This window comes from Malaclemys terrapin, chromosome 5, assembly GCF_027887155.1.
Source record: "Malaclemys terrapin pileata isolate rMalTer1 chromosome 5, rMalTer1.hap1, whole genome shotgun sequence".
In the NCBI taxonomy this organism is placed as follows: Eukaryota; Metazoa; Chordata; order Testudines; family Emydidae; genus Malaclemys; species Malaclemys terrapin.
In genome coordinates, this window is record NC_071509.1 from 100,176,977 (window position 1) to 100,200,376 (window position 23,400).

Genomic DNA, 23,400 nt, shown 5'->3' on the forward strand with positions numbered 1-23,400 from the left:
TCCCTCCTTAACCACTTCTTGAATATTGCAGCACATGTGATTTATGGCTGGAAACAATTTAGCCGATTTAACACATTGCTCTGAAGAGAATATCAACATTTATATTTTTCCTTACATACAATACTACCCGCCAATAGAACAACTTCTCTATGCACATAAACAATTTGCTTTGAATGAGCTTTTTCCTGGTATCATGATGCATACAATATTCCCATTTTAAATATGTACCCTAAAAGTACATCTTGTTTCATACATTAAGACAATAAGACAAATTCTGCTCTCACGTACATACGTACAACTTTCTCTTAAAGATTAAAGTGGCCAAATATGTGCATTACACGGGGGGTCAGTTCTCATTTTGGTAACAAGCCAGAAAAATATTTTCTTCCTTGTCCATTGTTAAGCATAGGAATTGAGTTACTTGAAGTTTTTGTATGCATGTATCAGTTACTACAATGTAATCTCATTGCCTTCAAGTTCATGAAACCTATTGGGCATCACAAGTGAAACTGGGAGCAGAATTTGAAAATGATGCTGTGTGTATAGTGTAACTGAGGGCATGATTTTGCCTGCAGCAGTTATATTACCACCATTAGTAGAGAGAGGCAAGAATGAGTCCTAGTCACCATTGATAAGAGAGCTATTGGGGGCCTCTCTTACAGACCTCTCCATTTTTTTTTCCCTCCTGGAACAGGTCACTGGAATCCCCTTCCCTCTCACAGTGGGCCTGCCATCAGAGGAGTGAGCATAGTAGTGCCTCTGTGACAGCAGCATTAAGTAGGAGATGGCATGTTCATGACAAATAATCCTCTCACCAGTTTAAGTCACTATCAGGGAAAGACCAGTTATATACTGCTCTCCCATTTGCCCACACAGAACCTGAAGTCAAGGAACTGGCTTTGCCTGGTCCTGGCCCAAATATCTGCTATAGCACTTCACTGATTGCTGCTTCACTGAACTAAAAGATTTGAAAATTTTCTGTCAATGTGGATTTGCATGTGTATGGTTTAGTGACATATAAATTAGTCATGCTCTACCCTATATATATATATATATATATATACCAATAGCCATGCCATAATGAAGATTAAGGACATCTTGACCCACACTCTTCCAATAAAATTGTATTAATATTGTGCAAAATTGGACAGATCAATGACTATGTATTGCATTGGTATATTTCATACATATAATGTCAAAGTATTTAATGTGCTACAATATAAAAAGGAGAAAGATTACATTATAATTCATACTCTCCTGTTTTATTGACACTTAAAATATAATATGACAGTAAGTAAAAGCTTGCAAGAAGCAATGTATCTAATGTAAACACAAACACTGGCAGGAGGAGACTATTATGCAGTCAGAGTTTTAAATTAACTTAAACCACTCAGAAATGAGACTGACATGATAAAAAGCCCAAAAAGCTGGGGCAATATTGTTGAGTTTCAATATTTCTCTTTTCCGAAACGGTCACATATATTTTTTCTTATGAATAAAGATTACTGTCACATTTTTTTTTCTCTTATGAGTACAAGCTAAACAATGGAAAGGTTAAATATCTGCATTTAGTTGCTTGCTTATATTAAACTGAAATAAATTTGGGTATATCTTGCTATTTTGGGCAAACCAATAACTTTGACTTTCATTACCCCAAGAAATAAAGGTAGTTAGTAACACCATTAGCTAATAATTTAACTTGAAAACTTACCATTTCCAAGAAAACAAAAAGGAAGGCTGGAGATATGAGAGGTTTCCTAATCTAAAACAAGGATATAAAATGCATTTACACTGAAGACCATTAGGCGTTGCACCATGACAAACTGCACTGCAGGAAATAGGATACTAGTTTATATCATAATGCATTTCATTCCAGCAATATACTGAGAAAATTCCACAGCTGCTTAGTACTCCAACAGGGAACATTCATTATAATGGTATTCCACCTCCTGCAAAATGCAATTATTTTTCTATTGGTACACTGACCTTTACAAGCCTGTCCTACTATGTGAGAAGGACCCTTTTAATCTATAGGATCTAGATTTTGTTCTTAAACTCTCTGGGCCTGATTCCCCTTTGACTTCAGTCAAGTCTCCCCGATCTGTGTTGATGTAAATGAAAACAGAAATCAGGCTATATGTAATATGTCTCTCTTACCCTTCTATCAATCAGTCTCTCCTGTATGGTATTACTAGATCACCTCACATAAAAATGTTCAGGTGTGTGTTTGTTTTTTGTTCTGTGTTTGTGCAGCTCCTAGCACAGTGGTCCATGACTGGAGGTCCTAGGTGCTATGGTTTGATACAAGTATAACAATGTATGCAGGTTCTTGCTTTCTGCCCCCAAGCTTTGTACCTTTCATGTGCTGTTTTTATTTGGGGTTTTGTTGTTACTGTTTCTGCTTATGAAAAGTGGGGAATCTGACCTAAAATGTCTGAAATTATCCTCTTTTCAGTGTCACATATGCAAATTAAATTAGTTCATCAGAAAGCAAGGCAGTCCGAGTTATTTGTAAATGTTAGAACCAACTGAACTAGAATGTACTGACCAATTTAATAAACTTTTGAAGATGTAATTCATAGTTTAACCCTTTCAGACTGCCAGTGGATTAAAACATGATTTATCTAACCTTTAAACAATACATTACTGAATGTACAAATCTGAAGGTGTGTTCACAGCCAGGGTTGGCGCAACCCATTAGGCAACCAAGGCAGTCGCCTAGGGCGCTACAATTTGGGTGGCGGCAACCGCGGCGGTATTTCGATGGTGGGACCTTCCGCTGCTTCTGTGGGGGGTGGTATTTCGGGGCGGGACCTTCCACTGCCTAAGGCAGCAGAAAAGCTGGCGGTGCTCCTGTTCACAGCCCTCACTCAGCTGCATAGGGAAGTAAGAAGGCAAAAGTTCCCCTTTAACTCCTCTGCTCAGTCCTGTCCAAATTGTGACTGGCTTTGGGGAGGAGAACAGGCGCAATTCATCTGACATTCCCCAAATATGAGTAAGTGGGCAGGGAGAGGGGGGAGCAGGGTGTAGAATGGGAACTGTCCTGGCTGGGTGCACAGAGAAGTGGACAGCTGCAGAGAGGAAGCCGAGGAATAAACTAAGCTACTAAAAGGACTGATGGAATTTACTGTTCTAGCAGGACAATAAGAAAGCAGGGAGGAACTGTGACTCTGAGTCACAATTTGTTTTCTAGCCTGCTCCTGGGGCAGCACAGCTAATTGCTGCCTGTTACTTTGAATTCTGATTTATCATGTGGCCTTGTGCTTAATCCTATTACTCCTAAATTAGACTCTTGATAATGGTCCTCTCTGGTAGACACCATACCTAATAAAACATTTGTGCAGTGCCCATCATACAATAGATGGAAACTCTGGTTTGGATCATTAATAAAGTGTGCTCCAGAATGAGACTCCCCCTTCCTCCTCCTAGTCCCCCATGGCCTTCTTAAACTATTGTGCCCTGAACTGGCAGAATGGCTACAAAATTCACTGTGTGACAGGCTTTTCCCATGTATGTGGCTTCTAGTAGGAAGGCCAGCATATTGCCATAATGGATTAGCTCATTTGATTTAGATTATTACACTTGATGAGCACTGTATAAATCCTTTAAATTACTGCTTTAATCTTTGATATTTCAGGTGGCATTTAATCGCCTTCAGAAAAAATGAAATACTGTTTCAGCTCTGTTTCCTTCATTCCTTGTTAACACAAGCTTGGTTGTCATAATGGCTTAGCAGTATTGTCATTCAGAAGATCCTGCATTTTGTCTTTCAGTCCCTTCTCTGGTGGGAAATGGGTGTGTTATGGAAGTTTATTAAGCACTTTGGGAACCTCTAAATTGAATATAAATACAAACTAATATTTGTATTTTGTATTTGTAATGTTTGTACTTTTTGCTGAAACTATGTGACCTTATTGAATTCCTCCTCTCCTTTCCCCTGTGCAACCCTAATCGTTGGTTTATCCCCTATTACTGAATGTACACAGTTCCACTTGTATTTCTGCAGCGGCTAGCAGATTTCATCATCTCACCTGAGAGTTCCTGAGTAAATATCAGGTTTCCCTCAGCTTCCAGTTTAAATAACACCCCTAAATATTCTTGATTCACTGCCCTTGAAAAGCAATTTGCTTGCGATTGTATCATCCTTACATTCTGAGAGATGCTTGGGCCAGGTGCACAGATGACTTAACTTTGATATCATTCACTGGTACGCTACACCATATGTGGCATTTGTAACTGCCATTAATAATTATTACTGAGATAAATAAATTTGAAATACTTACTGGGTTAAGAACAATTGGAAAGAAAAGTTCCCTTCCCTGAATGCTTCTGTCTAGTTCTTTTGGACCACCAATTCTTTGTGGATATTGTATGTGTGAACAGATCACAAGTTTGTTAGGGAAGTACCTGAAGAAATACCAATGAAAATCTATAAGTGCATGTAAATTTAGGACTGAATCAGTCTACAAACAACACCTCTAATTTCCCCAGGAGTCTCCCCTGGAGTTTTTAAAAAATGGATAATCGGGATTTAAAAGTCATTACGGGTAGTTCAATAGTTAAGCACATTTGGACTGGATTCACCTTTTGAGGTACAAAAGTATAAATTGCAACCTCCTGAACCCACAAGGGCAGCTGTACCAGTGGGGACTCCCAAATGTGGAGAACAGGTTGCAGTCCTGCCAACTTCATGGGGGTCCAACCAGCGTGTAGCATTTTTAATTTATGTCTGAGCCAACACATGAGGCTACCTAGAGTATGTACTAAATCATTATCACTTGTGCATACCCATCTCCATACTATGCCAGGCAGCTTGCACTAACTGTCAATGGAAGGCAGACTTAGTTTCCTTCAGTGGAATGAATCATGTCCATTTGTATATAACAAAGTTATTTTAAAAATGGCTATTTCCCATACTGTATGTGAACGGAATTAGTGGCAAAGATAGAGCAAAGGGAGAAGAACTGCACAGCCATCCCATAATATTAATGATTCAGGAAAATGCTGAAGAGGTAATGAAAAAGTTCTAATTAAGAAAAAATGGTGTGAAAAAACTATATACATATGTAGAGATAATTAACCATGATGCCATTGTGGATAAAACCTTGTCTGTGCTGTTCCGGATACTCCTCTGTACTGGTGACTTTGATACCCCAAACTTTCTTCCAAGTCTCGTAAAGCTGAACATGTAAGGGTAGACTCAAAGTCATGTGGAGCAACTGTACAGCAAATGTCAGTTGGAATACCATGTTCCTGAAATATACAGCAAACTAACATTCAGTTAGCTGAACTCTTTCAAGCTCCCTTGTTTGCTTCCATTATCAGCTGGCTCTGGGAAAATCATTGCTCAACAGTTACAGTTCTTGACAGAACCAAGGGCTCCAGGAATCCCTGAGAGCTGTAAGATCCACATGTCAGCCCTCTATACAACCCCAGTCTTCTTCACTCTTTCTAAGTCAGCCTCAAAATGTCCATTTCCTCTCCTCTGGGTTTGTATATATTTTTTTTATTTGTGCCACACTCTGACTGCAATGTTCCCACGTGCTGTTTTGCAAAGGTCAGATAATGATTAGAACTAATCAGAACATTAGCTGTATTGTCATTGGAATTTGTGAGCTATAGGATTTTCTAGATGACAAGCCAGAACAAGAGAATATAGAGTTTGATATATAAAACCAAACTCCCAGCAACCCCACAGCAGGGCCAGATTCTCAGCTGCTTCCAGACTCTCCTGGGTAGTGCAGCGTAAATGAGCTTTAAGACAGGTGATGATTCCCCAATTCTCTGTTGGCTCCAGCTTTGGATGTAAGGCCTGGTCTACACTGAGTTTAGGTCAAATTTAGCAGTGTTAAATCGAACTAACCCTGCACCCGCCACACAACGAAGCCATTTACTCCGATATAAAGGGCTCTTAAAATCGATTTCTGTACTCTTCCCCGACGAGGGGAGTAGCGCCGAAATCGACATTGCCATTTTGAATTAGGGTTAGTGTAGCTGCAATTCAACGTTATTGGCCTCCGGGAGCTATCCCACAGTGCAGTGCACCAGTGTGACCACTCTGGACAGCAATCTGAAGTCGGATGCACTAGCCAGGTAGACAGGATAAACCCCACAAACTTTTGAATTTCATTTCCTATTTGCCCAGCATGGATAGCACAGGTGACCACGCAGAGCTCATCAACACAGATAACCATGCAGTCTGAGAATCGAAAAAGAGCACCAGCATGGACCGTACGGGAGGAACTGGATCTGATCACTATATGGGGAGAGGATTCTGTGCTAGCAGAACTACATTCCAAAAGACGAAATGCCAAAACATTTGAAAAAAATCTCCAAGGGCATGATGGAGAGAGACCACAATAGGAACTCACTACAGTGCCGCGTGAAAGTTAAGGAGCTCAGACAAGCCTACCAGAAAACCAAAGAAGCAAATGGAAGGTCTGGGTCAGAGCCGCAGACATGCCAATTCTACGCTGAGCTGCATGCAGTTAGCCAAGCAGGAGTGGGGGGGGAGATCATTGGTGCTGAGCTTTTTGCACTTGGCTGGCAGGGATCTTCCCTGATACCAGCCACATGGTGGGGGGAGGGATAAAGCGATCATCCCAGAGAATTAGATGGGAGGGGGGTTAGTTTGGTTTCTGCTGCTGCACATTAACAGGAAAACCACAGCACTCAACGGGCTTTGCTTGGTATGTGGGAAAGGAGGGCGCTGCTTTTAGGAAGGCTGCAGAAGCTGAAAGAATGGCTTACCATGGCCGCATGCAAGCCGAATTTTGTTGCCCGGACCTGCGTCTGTGATCTCTAACACCAAAGCCACAGGCACTCAATATTAAGATGCAAAATGCGACCTTGTACTGAAATCACATGTGCTATGTAACGTGAATAGTGTTCACCGTGAAAGAGTATAAGCATTGTTCTGTAAAATGTATCTTTTTAAATACTTCTCTCCCTTTTTCCCCCCTCCCTCCTGCAGCTGCAAATTTTTCAAGCCTCCCTCCTCCATCCCAAAGGCTATGTCAGATAAGGCGGTGAAAAAAACGGATGTGAGATGAAATGTTTTCTGAAATCATGGAATTGACCCACAATGAAAGAGCTCATCTGAATGAGTGGAAGGACACAGTATCAAAGTACAGGAAAGATGCCAGTGAACGTGAGGACATGAGGACCAACGTGAGGAGAGGAGAGACGCTCGAGATGAGAGGTGGCGGGATGCAACAGTGGGGCTGCTGCGTGAGCAAACGGACATGGTCCGGCATCTGGTGGAGCTTCAGGAATGGCAGCAGGATCACAGAGTGCCGCTACAGCTCCTGTATAACTGCCCTCCCCCATCCCCAAGTTCCATAGCCTCCTCACCAAGATGTGTAAGAACGCGGGAGGGGAGGGAAGGGGGGGGGCTCCGTGCACCCTCCCACTCCACCCCAGTGGACAGCCCAAGCAAAAGGCTGCTATTATTTTGAACTTTTTTAATGGCTTTTTCCTTTCTCCTCCCAAACCCCACCCAGGCTACCTTGTCAGTTCTCTCCCTCTTTTTATAATCAATTAATAAAGAATACATGATTTTTAAATGATAGTGACTTTATTTCCTTTGAAAGCAAGCTGTGATGTGATCGAAGGGTGAGGGTGGGTTGCTTATAGAGAATGAGTCAATTAAGGGGAGGAGGGCTTCATCAAGGAGAAACAAACAGAACTTTCACACCATAGCCTGGCCAGTCATGAAACTGGTTTTCAAAGCTTCTCTTATGCACAGCGCTTCCTGGTGTGCTCTTCTAATCGCCCTGGTGTCTGGCTGCATGTAATCAGCAGCCAGGTGATTTGCCTCAGCCTCCCACCATTCTGCACTTGCTCAGCCTGTAGTTGAACAGCTCCTGACTACTGTCCAGGCTGCCTGTGTATGGCTTCATGAGCCATGGCATTAAGGGGTAGGCTGGGTCCCCAAGGATAACTAAAGGCATTTCAACATCCCCAACGGTTATTTTCTGGTCTGGGAAGTAAATCCCTTGCTGCAGCCGTTTAAACAGATTAGTGTTCCTGAAGACGCGAGCATCATGAACCCGTCCCGGTCATCCCACGTTGATGTTGGTGAAACATCCATTGTCATCCACCAGTGCTTGCAGCACCATTGAAAAGTACCCCTTGCGGTTTATGTACTGGCTGCCCTGGTGCTCCGGTGCCAAGATAGGGTTATGGGCTCCATCTATTGCCCCACCACAGTTAGGGATCCCATTGCAGCAAAGCCATCCACTATGACCTGCACATTTCCCAGAGTCACTACCTTTGGTAGCAGCAGCTCAGTGATTGCTTTGGCTACTTGCATCACAGCAGCCCCCACAGTAGATTTGCTCACTCCAAATTGATACCCGACTGACCGGTAGCTGTCTGGTGTTGCAAGCTTCCACAGGGCTATTGCCACTCGCTTCTCAACTGTGAGGGCTGCTCTCATCTTGGTATTCTGGCACTTCAGGGCTGGGGAAAGCAAGTCACAAAGTTCCATGAAAGTGCCCTTACGCATGCAAAAGTTTCGCAGCCACTGGGAATCGTCCCACACCTGTAACACTATACCGTCCCACCAGTCTGTGCTTGTTTCCCAGGCCCAGAATCGGCGTTCCACGGCTAGAACCTGCCCCATTAACAACATGATCTCCAAAGTGCCGGGGCCCGCGGTTTGAGAGAATTCTGTGTCCATGTCTTCATCACTCTCATCGCCGCGCTGCCGTCGCCCCCTCCTCCTCGCCTGGTTTTTCAGGTCCTGGTTCAGCATAAACTGCACGATAATGCGTGAGGTGTTTACAATGTTTGTGACTGCTGTCTTGAACTGAGCAGGCTCCATGCTTGCCATGGTATGGTGTCTGCAGGGTTCACCCAGGAAAAAAGGCGCAAAACGGTTGTCTGCCATTGCTTTCATGGAGGGAGGGGTGAAGCTGTACCCAGAACCACCAGCGACAATGTTTTTTGCCCCATCAGGTATTGGGATCTCAACCCAGAATTCCAATGGGCGGGGGAGACTGCAGGAACTATGGGATAGCTATGGGATAGCTACCCACAGTGCAATGCTCCAGAAATCGACGCTAGCCTTGGTACATGGACGCACACTGCCAAATTAATGTGCTTAGTGTGGCCGCATGCACTTGACTTTATACAATCGGTTGCCAAAAATCAAATTCTGTAAATTCGGAGTAATCCCATACTATAGACATACCCTAAGTTAGGAAAGCCTCGGGATTGCTCCGAAGTGTGGCAGCTTGCTATTATCCCAAGGGACCATCAGCACCACATCCCCCCAACCCCCCAGCCCTGACATACCCCTTGTTTAGGCAGCTGTGAGGAGGAAAATATAAAGCCTGCTCTACACTCATTGGAGACTCCCCTATATCCGGGTGGATCATATGTATAGTATGGCAGACACATCTGGTGCTGTCCAATGTAGCTAATACTTTATACCCATAAGAACTGCCAAAGTGCTGTCACCACAAAAGGCTTCAGCAGAGAATAACAGTGAAGAAGTTAATTTGATAATAATAATAAAAATACATAATGGAGCTGATTCTGAGGTGTAAACTGAAAAACACACCTCTTCAAAAACCTGGATATTACAAATGCATCTCTTCAGTAGGAGCTATAAAAGAAGTAAAGCATTCTAAGCACACACACACTTCCCTCAAAAATGTGGTTAGAAAAAAAGTTCCCTAAAATCAATTCTGAAAAACTAGTTACTCAGAGAATTCTTTGACTTTTGGCATGATTACACTTCAGTATGTCATTCACTTGTAAAATAAGACAAATAACTGATTTATTGTTATGGACCTGGGGATAGCCGACACAACAATGTGTAATACTATAATGCAAAGACCAAAAATGCTAGCTATTTCTAAAAAAAAATGAAAAATATAAATAAAAAGATTCCTGAAGCACTGGAAAAATACTTGCTGCCAATAATTAATACCACTTTCCCTCTCCTGTTCTTTTCAGCCTCTGCCTCATTTCCCATTTCATTCACTCATTACGGGGATCCTCAGAACTAAGTAAACTTGATGCACTAAGCATCCCTAGTCTACAGGACCTGTTCACACCAGAGTATACCTGAATCCTTATATGAAAAAGATATACATTTTGTATGACTGGTTTGAAAGCAACAAATGCTTTCTGAATGCTTTGTATTCAGTGCTCTGAGGGCTGTGTGTTTCTCCTTCTTTAAAAGAAAAGGATAACAGAACTGAGTCATAGTAATCTGAACCAACAGCTGCAATCAGAGCCTGAGCACCTGAATCTTCTTTAAACTAAGGATCTAGTAATGTAAGCAGGTATTCACATGGGCCTAGTGTGGCTGTTTGGCATCCATCACACTGTTCACTCTGCTTGTTTGTTATGTTTCTTTCCCCCACCCTTTGCCTGTCTTTTTTGGAAACTCTTCAGGGTCTACTTCTGTGTTTGTACAGTTCCTAGCACAACAAAGCTCCAATCTTGTCTGGTCTTTGTAGTCTACTGTAATAAGTAGAATTAATTATAATAACAATGCACATCTTGATATCAAAAGGTACTATATGAAACCTGACTATTTCTCAGGATCCACCATGTTGGAATCCTAAAAAGAGAGAAGACACTGTACATTTCAAATGGACTTCAGTTAATTTACTAATATGGGCCAGACCCTCACATGATATATAAAGGGGTTAAATGGCTTTAATGGAGCTACATTGACTTAAAACAGCTGAGAATCTTTAAGCAAAGACTGAAAACTTTGAGAAACAGTGGCGAGAATAGTTCCATGTCCCCACTGCACAGATTGAAAGAGAGGGACTGGGTGTAGTGGGACTCCAATCTGCAGTTGGTGGACACACACACACAATAATTGGTTTAAGGCCATTCGTGTACCTCCAAGGCAGTTCTATGAAGGAACACTTACAATTGCTGTATCATTATTATGTATACAGCAGCTTCGGTGTGTATGGCACGTCTGTGTTAGAGAGGATAATACAAGTAAAACTCAATTTTCTTCAAGTTCCTTTTTAATCAGAACTTATGAATGATTACTTGTGAACTATTGAATAATACCACCAAAACCCAAGTTACTGAAGCCACCTAGAAAACAACCTAGTTTGTCACTTTTGTGGAAGAACAGTTACACAGTTCTAACTGATTTTTCATCTGATTCATATTCAAAACCTAGAATTTTTTTCTAGAATAATACGGCCATTAGTAATAGAAGGTCTGATTAACATTACAAAAGTGATTTTTCCTCCTGTTGATGATAGCCCACTTCCACTTTAATTGAATTGTCTCATTAGAACTGACCCCTAACTTGGTAAGGCAACTCCCATCTTTTCATGTACTGTGTGGATATATATCTGTCTACTTCTGTATTTTCCACTCCATGTATCTGATGAAGTGGTTTTAGCCCATGAAAGCTTATGCCCAAATAAATTTGTTAGTAATATTACAGATGCTCTACGTTTCTGAGTAATTTACTGCAACATCTTCATCCTGATTCTGCTCTTATTTATACCATTTTTACACTGGCGTAAAATGGTGTAAAACCATTACAGTCAGTGGAGTTATTCCTGATTTTAACTGGTGTGAGAACAGAATCAATCCAGTCTTGTTCAGTTTGGGAGCTTCTGACAACAGGAATGGTCATTGTGAAGCTGAACATATAGACTATGGATTCTTTATTCCTTTGATGTATTTAATGCTAACATGAATATATTAGAGTTCACAATAAAATGTGGACATTGCCATCATATTATTACATCCAGGTAAAGAAAAGAGATCAGTTCATGAAACTGCTCTTTACCTCTTCGGCATAAACTCCGTTTCACCACCCAAAAAAGATCTCCAACCACGTCTCCATTAGATAAACCTAGCTAGTCAGATTTCTCCCTTGAAATAATTTCATATATTTCATTAACATTTTTCTAATGTTACAGTCACAGCTAAATCATTGGGGACACAGGAATCCAAGAGTAGAAATAAATGTCTTTCCATCTTTAATAACGTCATCACATGTGGCTTACTTCAGAGATTAGCAGGGAGGTCAATGTTATTCAATGTATTTATTAATAACCTGAAGGATAAACTTGGTGGTTAGGAGATGAAATGTGCTGGTGACAATACTTTATTCGGGTTAGTGCACATTTCAGGATTATGAGGAATCTTAAAAGGATTTCATAAAAAGGGCTCTCTGTATTAAATCTGCTTAATTTTGTCCAGTGACAATAAGAGCAAAATAATTCATATTGAAAAAAACAATTTGAACTTTTCACACACATTAGGTGAAACTTCTAGGTTACGGATCTAGGAGTCACTGCTGAAAACTCAGTGGGGTCACTGCTCCATTGTAGGGAAGCAGGCTAAACAGTGTGTTTCTGTGGGTTAATAAAGGGTGAGATAGTATAAATCAATGGTGCCTGCTCACCTTTGAAACAGCATTCAATTTTGGTCATCACACCTGAAAGATCATTTTATTTTTCCATCTCTTAGCTTTTTCTATTTCACCTATGTCTATAATGGGATATGAGCAAACAGTAGCTGAAATAGAAAAGTTCCAGAGATGGAAAAATAAAATGATTAGCAGCATGGGGTAGGGGAGACATATATAAGGAGAGATGAAAAAATGCTCCTATGAGTTACCCTGCTGCAAAGAGAAAGCAGGAACATGAAAAGGATATACAAAACAATAAATGGCATAGGGAAAGGCAACTGAGCTCCCATACGCACCCTATCCCAAAGCAAGAATGAATGGGGAAAATAATATGACTATAATGCAATATGTATTTTACACAGTATCCAATTAACCTGTGGAATTCATTTACTTGGGAAATTATTTAGGCAAATACTTGAACACCACTCTTAAAAGGATGGGACATTTATAAGAACCTAACAATTGTTGCTTCACTGGGCAAATCAGAAAGTTATTTATCTAAAGATAAGTGACATGTCTCCTCTCAAAGTATCAGTTACACATGACAATTTTCAGACCTAAAACTCCCATTCACTTTTTGTATTTTGAAATCTTTTCTCCAGTTCAGGAGGGTAGAGACTGAGACTCTAGTGAATTTATTTTTTAATTTTGCAGCTTGACATTCTATATGGCCCACAAGTGAAGATGATTTGAATATTTTGTTATAGATTTGGAAGAAATGAGATCAATAGAATAGTACAATGTCTCCTGGACTGAGTGAGGAAAGCTGGGTGAAAGGAGTTTGCAAACAGAGCTGGCTGAAAAAATGACATACAAAAATTAATCCAGCTCTATCAAGGTGCTATAATTTGATGGTGTCTTCTCCAACTATAGTTGGACCAAAACAATACACCAACCTCAGGTCCTCTCTAGAACCCATTTGCCTGATCTTGCAAAGTCTATTAGATTTACTATTATGATATTTGCCCCATTTTACAGATAAGGCAACCAAGTATGAGAAGGGATAAGTGTCATGGTTAAAATTCTAGAGCAAGTCAGTAAAAGATCTAGGATCAGAACCTGGATCTCCTAACTCCCAGACCTATGCCTAACCAACTAGAAGAATGCAGCACTGAAAAGTACTTACTCTCCATGATCTTTAGTTTTCCCCATCTGTAAAATGGGGCTTACAATATCTATTTACTAGGAATAATACCACTCTTCTGAATAAAGTGACTGTAGTTATGATTGGCATTTTTAACTTGGGGAATCCTTCCCCACTCCTTGACTGGTACATTCACGCAATTGCCAGTCACAATTTGGTCTTAATGTCAGAGTAGATGAACATAGAAGTAAGGGCATCAGGAGGTATTTTACTTGAGCTAAGAGTCAAATATTTAGTACATGGCAAAAAAACAAAACAAAAAACAACAACCTGTAGTTCCATTAAAATAGTTTCCATAATTTACAGAGTGAAACCTGTTACCTGTTGCTTTGGTGAGTGTGTTTCAATGTATTTTTCTTGTATAATATTTGTTACATGATGCTTTATCATTATTAACCAACTACCATATATATGGGCTAGACCCTGGCTGCTTTGTGACACTCTTGAAATACAAAGCAGATGTAAAGTCATTTTAACCATCTCCTTGTGGATTCCCTTGGCATTGGTGATGTGAACAATTGAGAACATCCTCCCAAAATGTCACACAGTGTTCAGGAGTTGTTGTTGGTTGGTGTGTGTGGTTTTTATTTGTTTGGTTTTCGTTGGTTTGGGGGTGGGGGGCTTTTGTTGCTTTTGTTTATCTGTTAATATGCTGGATTTCAGTTTAAGAACTGATTATTGTAACATAATTTTAAGAGAAAATTCTCAGATGAAGCAATCAATGAAAAAGTATGAACTCCTCAGAAAAAGAAAGCACCACTTGAAGATCATATAAAACTGTGTGATCACTCTTGCTTTTTGTCATAGTATTCATATGCTAAATATAGAAAGCAAATATGGTAGATGTGAAATCTTGGATAAAAGGTAAATAAGGGTATATACGATTTCATGATATTTTACCAGTGTGATAGAATTTATCTTAAAATCCAGATTGAAAATGAAGTGGAGTTTCAAGCAATGCCTATGACCTAAGAAATAAAGTTTACAACAAATTCCAAGTGAAAATGTTATACTGTCCATGTAAAAATCTCCCTGTAATATTTAAATTTAAATTCTTAAGGTACCTACATTCATACCTTTATTTATTACAAAAGGGAGGCTATATGGTGTACATTTTATTCATCTGAGTCCCTTCTCGTGTAAATAGTTCTATTAACTTCAGTTAAGCTACACAAAGCCCAGATTAGTAAGCATACTTTAACAAATTTCCAAGCATAAAAAAATCCAAAATTCTGCCGTACTCCTTCCTAGACAGTTTCTTCCCATCCTGTATGTGTGAAACTGATTGTTCCTTCCTAAGTGGAGCACTTTGCATTTGTCTTTATTAAACTTCATCCTGTTTACCACAGACCATTTCTCCAATTTGTCCAGATCATTTTGAATTATGACCCTATTCTCCAAAGCAGTTGCAATCCCTCCCAGTTTGGTATCATCTGCAAACTTAATAAGCATATTTTCTATGCCAATATCTAAGTCATTGATGAAGATATTGAACAGAGCCGGTCCCAAAACAGACTCCTGCGGAACCCCACTTGTTATACCTTTCCAGCAGGATTGGGAACCATTAATAACTACTCTCTGAGTACCGTTATCCAGCCAGTTATGCACCCACCTTATAGTAGCCACATTTAAGTTGTATTTGCCTAGTTTATTGATAAGAATATCATGCGAGACTGTATCAAATGCCTTACTAAAGTCTAGGTATACCTCATCCACCGCTTCTCCCTTACCCACAAGACTCATTATCCTATCAAAGAAAGTTATCAGATTGATTTGATGTGATTTGTTCTTTACAAATCCAGGCTGGTTATTCTCTATCACCTTAGCACCTTCCGAGTGTTTGCAGAGGATTTCCTTAATTACTTGCTCCATTATCTTCCCTGGCGCAGAAGTTAAACTAACTGGTCTGTAGTTTCCTGGGTTGTTTTTATTTCCCTTTTTATAGATGGGTACTATATTTGCCCTTTTCCAGTCTTCTGGAATCTCTCCCGTCTCCTATGATTTTCCGAAGATAATACCTAGAGGCTCAGATACCTCCTCTATTAGCTCCTTGAGTATTCAAGGATGCATTTCATCAGGCCCTGGTGACTTGCAGGCATCTAACTTTTCTAAGTGATATTTAACTTGTTCTTTTTTTATTTTATCTGCTAAACCTACCCCCTTCCCATTAGCATTCACTATGTTAGGCATTCCTTCAGACTTCTCGATGAAGACCGAAACAAAGAAGTCATTAAGCATCTCTGCCATTTCCAAGTTTCCTGTTACTGTTTCTCCCTCCTCACTGAGCAGTGGGCCTACCCTGTCCCTGGTCTTCCTCTTGCTTCTAATGTATTGATAAAGAGTCTTATTGTTTCCCTTTATTCCTGTAGCTAGTTTGAGCTCATTTTGTGCCTTTGCCTTTCTAATCTTGCCCTGCATTCCTGTGTTGTTTGCCTATATTCATCCTTTGTAATTTGTCCTAGCTTCCATTTTTATATGACTCCTTTTTATTTTTTAGATCATGCAAGATCTTGTGGTTAAGCCAAGGTGGTCTTTTGCCACATTTTCTATCTTTCCTACCCAGCAGAATAGCTTGCTTTTGGGCCCTTTGAAATACTGCCAGCTCTCCTCAGTTGTTTTTCTCTTCAGTCTTGATTCCCATGGGAACTTACCTATCAGCTCTCTGAGCTTACCAAAATCTGCCTTCCTGAAATCCATTGTCTCTATTTTGCTGTACTTCCTTCTACCCTCCCTTAGAATTGTGAACTCCATGATTTCATGATCACTTTCACCCAAGCTGCCTTCCACTTTCAAATTCTCAACGAGTTCCTCCCTATTTGTTAAAATCAAATCAAATCTAGAACAGCTTCCCCCTAGTAGCTTTTTCAAACTTCTGAAATAAAAAGTTGTCTGCAATGCAATCCAAGAATTTATTGGATAGTCTGTGCCCCGCTGTGTTCTTTTCCCAACATATATCTGGATAGTTGAAGTCCCCCATCACCATCAAATCTTGGGCTTTGGATGATTTTGTTAGTTTTTTAAAAAAGCCTCATCCACCTCTTCCACCTGGTAGATGGCCTGAAGTAGACTCCTAGCATGACATCACCCTGGTTTATTACCCCTTTTAGCCTAACCTAGAGACTCTCAACACTTCAGTCTCCTAAGTCCATCTCCACCTCAGTCCAGGTGTATACATTATTAATATATAAGGCAACACCTCCTCCCTTTTCCCCCGTCTATCCTTCGTGAGCAAGCTGTACCCATCCACACCAACATTCCAATCGTGTATTATCCCACCAAGTTTCGATGATGCCAACAATGTCATAGTTGTATTTATTTATTAGCACTTCCAGTTCTTCCTGCTTATTACCCATACTTTTCACATTTGTATATAGGCATCTAAGATACTGATTTGATCTTGCCTCCCAGTTTTGCCCTGACCCTCCTTTCTCTCTGCCATTATATCCCACACTCCCTCCTATTTCTGACCCATTCCCCGGTCTCCATGTTCTCCACTTACCTGTGGGCTTTGCTCACCTGTCCCCGTCAAACCTAGTTTAAAGCCCTCCTCACTAGGTTAGCCAGTCTGTTTCCAAATATGGTCTTTTCCCTCCTCGAAACATGAACGCCATCTCTGCCTAGAATAGCATCCTGTGGGCAAGGAAGCCAAAGCCCTCCTGGTGACCATCTTCGCAGCCAGGCATTCACCTCCACAATGCACCTGTCTCTGCCCAGTCCCCTACCTTTGAAAGGAAGGATTGAAGAGAATACCACCTGCACTCCAAACTCCTTCACTTGTACTCCCAGAGCCCTGTAGTCACTCTTGATCTGCTCAGTGTCCCACCTCGCAGTATCATTTGTGTTCACATGGATGAGTAGCATGGGGTAGTAGTCAGAGGGCTGGATAATCCTCGACAATGCCTCCGTAATGTCTCGGATACGGGCCCCCGGCAGGCAGCATACCTCCTGAGATGAAATGTCAGGGCAACAGATGGGTGCCTCCGTCCCCCTCAGCAGAGAGTCTCCAACCACCAATACCCTACGTTTCCTATTTGCAGTGGCAGCAGACCTCCCAGCCTTAGGGGTACAAGCCTTCTCCTCCTCTGCTATAGGGGGTGATTCCTTCTCTCCTGTATCAAGAAGAGCATAGCAGTCTTTATAGACCAACAGTCCTTGAAAAAAACAAAATATTCCATAATATTTCCAACGATTCCCCATCCTACATGTACCCTAACTCTCCTTTAAATCCAGAAAAAAAAACAGATGGGGCATACAATGCAATTTGTTCAGTATTGTTAGAAGCTGTATATGCAATCTTTATTTGAAGTTAACATAAGTGTCCAAAATATGAGTTACTACGATATAGATAACACCTACATTCAGCCCCTTATGCTTGCTTTGAAGTGAATTGCACAGACAATATTTCAGTGACTTAAACTAATGAACCAAGAAATTGGATACAATCAAAACATCACACTTACCAGAAGATCATGTCATAGATTAAGGACTGGACTGCGGCAGGGCGGAGAGGCACCAGGCCTCAGTAATGGAACATGATCTCTCCCCAGCACACAGGGGGAATGTGTACAATGTGTCATCACCAGGAGAAGGTATGGAGATTGGCTCGCTCTATGTTGCTGCATCCTTCTTCCCAAATCCCTTCTGAATGTTTTCCAGCTATGAAGGAGTTATAAGGGTCAGTCCCACAGACACTGAAATTGTTCATGTTCCTTGTACAGAGGATGGAAAGAATATGTGGGGGAATAATTCCTTGCTTCTTCCCTCTGTTCACCCACCCATGGGCCAAGGCCAATCTAGCCCTAAATGTATGATCTTGAAGCCTTTACCTAAGCAGGAATATTTAAACCAATAGTGATACTCCCATAAACAAGAACTGCAGGACTGGGCTCTTTAAAAGAAAATCTAATTCCTGGATGCAAAGCAAAAATATAGAAGGAAAAAAAAACAGTGGATTTGTTCAGGGAAACTTTCAACATAAAAGAAACAAGATTAAAAACTTTTTTTAAAAAGTATGAGCTAATTAGAATGCTAATGGATTAATTTAACTAAAGAACAGCTGTTTGTACATGTCTCTCTGATGAGATCTAATGTGAAGACTTTGTGTTGGTTAACTTTGAAGTTGTAGATTTTTATCTAAGTAGTTGTATGTACATATCCCAATAGGGATTGTACATATCCTAATAAGAGAGACACCCTTGGGCCCATTGTACCCACTCTTCTTAGTTTCCTCATTTCCATTTGACTTGTACTTAGTGACACTGCATTCTTATTGCTTTGTTGCAAGATTCTCCACTGTGCACATTTTCCCTCCATACTGAATGTTTTAAGCACTTTAAATGGTCTATATTGTAATCTGTTTTCTCCACAAACTAAGAAGGTTGGGATTTTTCCCCTCCCTCTACTTTATTTTACGAGACAGCCAATTAGTAGTGATAACTCTGAAAAGCCTGGCAGAAATTTATCAATCAGTTTTGTGTCTGTGGCTTGCATATTACAAATGAGTGTAAATATTCTAATCTGTCACTGGTCTGAATTTAAAAAAAAAATAAACTGTATGTTCTGGTATATGTCAGTCTGGTTTAATGCTTATACTTCCTTGGATTTGAGGGACTTTATAATTGCTAAATCGTCTTCCTGGCCAGGATACTACAGCACATTTCTCTTTAGCAGATAGCATATCTTTAATTCCTTGATCTAAGAGGACTCATTATTCAACATTTATCTTTGTTTATCCGATAGTTAGCCATTTTCACTCTATTAATCCAGATTCTTAAATGATCTAAATCTTTCTGCATGCCTTCCTCTTCTGGTTTGCTATCCTCATTTACTATTGTCTTCAAACTGAAATATCTTGCCTTCTAGCACCATCTTCCATATCAGCTATAAACAATAAAAAAAAATAGTATTCTAACATCAATCCTTATAATACCAGTCTGTATTTTTCCCATTAAGAACATTTTCTAGTTATCTGGCTGCCTTTTGTTCTCTACCTCTTCCTGATTCTCACTTTCTGCCTTTTACTTTTGCATAGTTAGCATTAATATATTAATGAACCTGTTGTCTCTTTAGTGGGCATTGTGTTAACTCCCACTGCAACATCCAGCTAGCAGAGGGCTGAAGACCATAATGCCTCCAGCCAAGGTCAGGAGGGAGACAAAGGCTGCAGTTGAGTAGGATGTGGAGGCAGAAGCATGGAATCTGGCTGTGGAGAGAAGCCCAAGCAACTTGGAGGTAGGACTGAAGGGCTGAGAGCCAGGCTGGGAAGCAGCTGGTTGCTGGCAAAGGTGGCCAGTAGTAGCTGCGACTGGTGGACAGCCAGCAGTGGCCCGTAATAGGGGAGCTGTATGGATGGGCCTGAACAACACTGCAGGTTATGGACAAAGGGCTGCAGGCCAATGTATTGTTGCCTCCGGGAAAGGGGTGTCTTAAAGTGAGAATCCCAGGCACTAACTGAGGATCCCCACCTCCAGACCCCTGTACTGGATTGTGATACTATATATAGGTGCTACTAAAATAGTAACATAAATTACAGTAATTAATAATGCAGGTACTCATAATCAAGGAATGCTGTGAGATTATTTCTGTTTTTAAAACTGTTCATTAAAACTCATTTGTACCACATTGGACTCTGTTGCTTTCTCAACACTAGAAGTGTATAGGATTAAGCTCAATATATTGTTAATGAGACAGGGAATATTTTTAGTGAAGCCTTTGTGCATATTAGATTAATATACTTTTAAAGTGTATTAAGCTAAACAGCCTGATGGCATTCTTAGTGCAGTCAGAGCATCCACATAGGATGTTAGGGTAAAGTAGCTAGCATGCTTTAAATCCACACTCTAGCATACTACGCACTAACTTCCCTGCACATCTACCAATGTGATATATGCCATCATGTGCCAGCAATGCCCCTCTGCCTTGTACATTGGCCAAACCGGACAGTCTCTACACAAAAGAATAAATGGACACAAATCAGACGTCAAGAATTATAACATTCAAAAACCAGTCGGAGAACACTTCTACCTCCCAGGTCACTCAGTTACAGACCTCAAAGTCACAATACTCCAACAAAAAAAACTTCAAAAATAGACTCCAATGAGAAACTGCAGAATTGGAGTTAATTTGCAAACTGGACACCATTAAATTAGGCTTGAATAAAGACTGGGAGTTGATGGGTCATTACACAAAGTAAAACCTATTTCCCCAGGCTACTTTTTCCCCCCTACTGTTACTCACGCCTTCTTGTCAACTGTTGGAAATGGGCCATCCTGATTATCACTACAAAAGTTTTTTTCTCCTGCTGATAATAACCCACCTTAATTGATTAATCTCATTATAGTTAGTATGGCAACATCCATTTTTTCATGTTCTCTGTGTATATATATCTTCCTACTGTATTTTCCACTGCATGCAGCCAATGAAGTGGGTTTTAGCCCACAAAAACTTATGCTCAAATAAATGTGTTAGTCTCTAAGGTGCCACAAGTACTCCTAGACTTTTTGCTGATACAGACTAACACAGCTACCACTCTGAAACCTAATTTCCCTGGGTAGGCCAGCTCTAAATTGCCTGTTGTGTACTGAAGAATCACACAGCACCTACCTGGAATTCCGTAGCCAATCCTTAACTTTTATTTAAAACCACAGAAGCTCCAAGGTTTGATTAGATAAAAAGCAACAGTCTAACCAGCTTGTTGTTCAGCAAGAATATCTCCAGTTTTTGACAGAGGCAGAGAAGAATATTACGTGCAAAAATGTACATATTTTTTCCATTTTAGACATGAATACAAAGCACAAATTATGTTTGAACTAACTCATCTGTAACCCACTCAGACATAGTTAACCCTTTGGGGGCAGATTACAATACTGTGCAGAGCACATATCTAACAGTGTTCATATCACAGAAAACCCTTTCTAGAAATAGCCTATAGATAATATTTTGGACCATTTGTGGAGAGTTGGGGATCCCTCACACCTCCTGCTGACCCCACTGTCAGTCATTTATGCTGTCCTTTCCCCCCCAGTTCATAGCACATGTGGGGTTCCCTGAGTCAAATAAACAGACACAAAAAAGATCCTCTCTCCTCTCTTTCCCTTATGAGACAGGGGAATCAGAAGGAAACAGAGAAAGGAAAAGATGGCCTGTCTCCGAGGCAGTCTTTCTGGAATCAGCTGAATGAGCTTGCTCTATCAGGGTCTTAGTGAGGTCTACTTCCAGCCCCTTCTTTGGGGACATATTGTCTCCTTCTCAGCTGACCTATCTCTGTTGTCAGCAGTCTCTGAGGTGGAGCAGCCCTCCTCCTTTTGTTGTTGTTGTTGTGCTTGCTTACCGCTTCCCTGCACACGGCAGATTTTCACTTTTTAAGCTCCTCCACCTCTAGGCAGAACAAGGTTTGCAGGTATACCTTGTTAACAGGCCCAGAAGGGCACGTTAGTTTCTTCTCCACCACAGTGAGGACATGTCCCTTCACACCATCCCACAGAATTTGATATCGATTCTGCTGGAGAATGCCATAGGATATAGCATAAAAATATGATATCTTACTGAGCAGCAAGAATGATCTTAAGTTCCTAATAAAGCATTTATCTTATGTACAGAAACAAGGTAACAAAACTTCTTCTATTTCCTAGCTGTAGCCTACAACTGAGGCTGTCCTGGTCTCCTTTTTATTTATCCAGCATGCAGTGCTTCTCAGAAACAATAAATGGACTCAAAGAATGGCAGACTTACTCTGCGGCACAAAAAATGCCTATAGATAAGACAACCAAATATTACAGGTGAAAAATAAAATACAGAACAGCTAAAAAGCAGTTCAGTTTACGTACCCATAACAAGACATTCATTTTGCTTCACCGAAAACAATTTTCTGGAACAGGCTCTGTGCTTGTTGACTCTGAACAAATTGAGCAAGGAAATAGCTTTTTTGTATTTTTAAACATCTAATTGATTCTGTGGTTCCTAGTCAATATAATGGTAATTGGAATCATCATGACTAATGGTCAAGTCATTTTACAGGCCTTTTCTATTTGCATAAACCTCTCATCTCCCTTCTCACCCTCTCTTCCCCCCCAACCACAATATTTTCCCTACTTATATCCAAATTAACTATGATGTGCTAGACCAACTCCGCATTCAGTATATTATTTGTTTCCATACCTCCACTACTACTGAGACTGTTTTTCATTGTACTATATCTATGTCCTCATATTTTAATATTGTAGTTTATATCCTTAATCTTAGTGGGACTTCCATAATCTTGTTTCTTCATAATTATTATTATTATTATTAGGACTCCCACTCATCTGCTTGGTAGTGAAAAAAAAAAATCCTTAGTTTTTGTTTTACCAAGGATGTTGTTGAACCCGCTATGAAACCATTGTTTCAACTATATCTTTCTCAAGCATCTGTGTGCCTTTGTAATTTAATAATTACCTTTAACAACTTTGTGTGTTTTGTGTACATTTCAGTCTTGGCTGTGTATACTTTAATGGCCATCTACTGAACCATTTTTTTTTCTAAGTCACATGTGGGCAAGATTTTCAAAAATAACTAGTGATTTTGGGTGCCAAACTTGAGACACCTGGGCTTGGTTTTCAGAGGATGGATGCTCAGTACTTTCAGACAATCAGGACCTTTTAAGATATATCAGCTTGGACCCAAAAATAGTATCATGGGCTAGATTCACTCAGCATTGAAACACCTAATTTCTAGGCACTGTACCACCTCGTGGAATCCACAGCCTTGAGTTAGGTTGCTAGGCTCATGATACAATGCATGGGGAGAATTAGGTGCCCTCTCCGGGTAGAGAGGCACCTTACCATTTCTTGAAAGAACAATGCAG

At 40.5% G+C, this 23,400-nt stretch overlaps 1 pseudogene; it reads right to left on the reverse strand.

Annotated features, from left to right (window-relative positions):
* Window positions 1-23,400, reverse strand: part of LOC128838527 (bifunctional heparan sulfate N-deacetylase/N-sulfotransferase 3-like) — a 42,665-nt pseudogene that overhangs the window by 15,991 nt on the left and 3,274 nt on the right.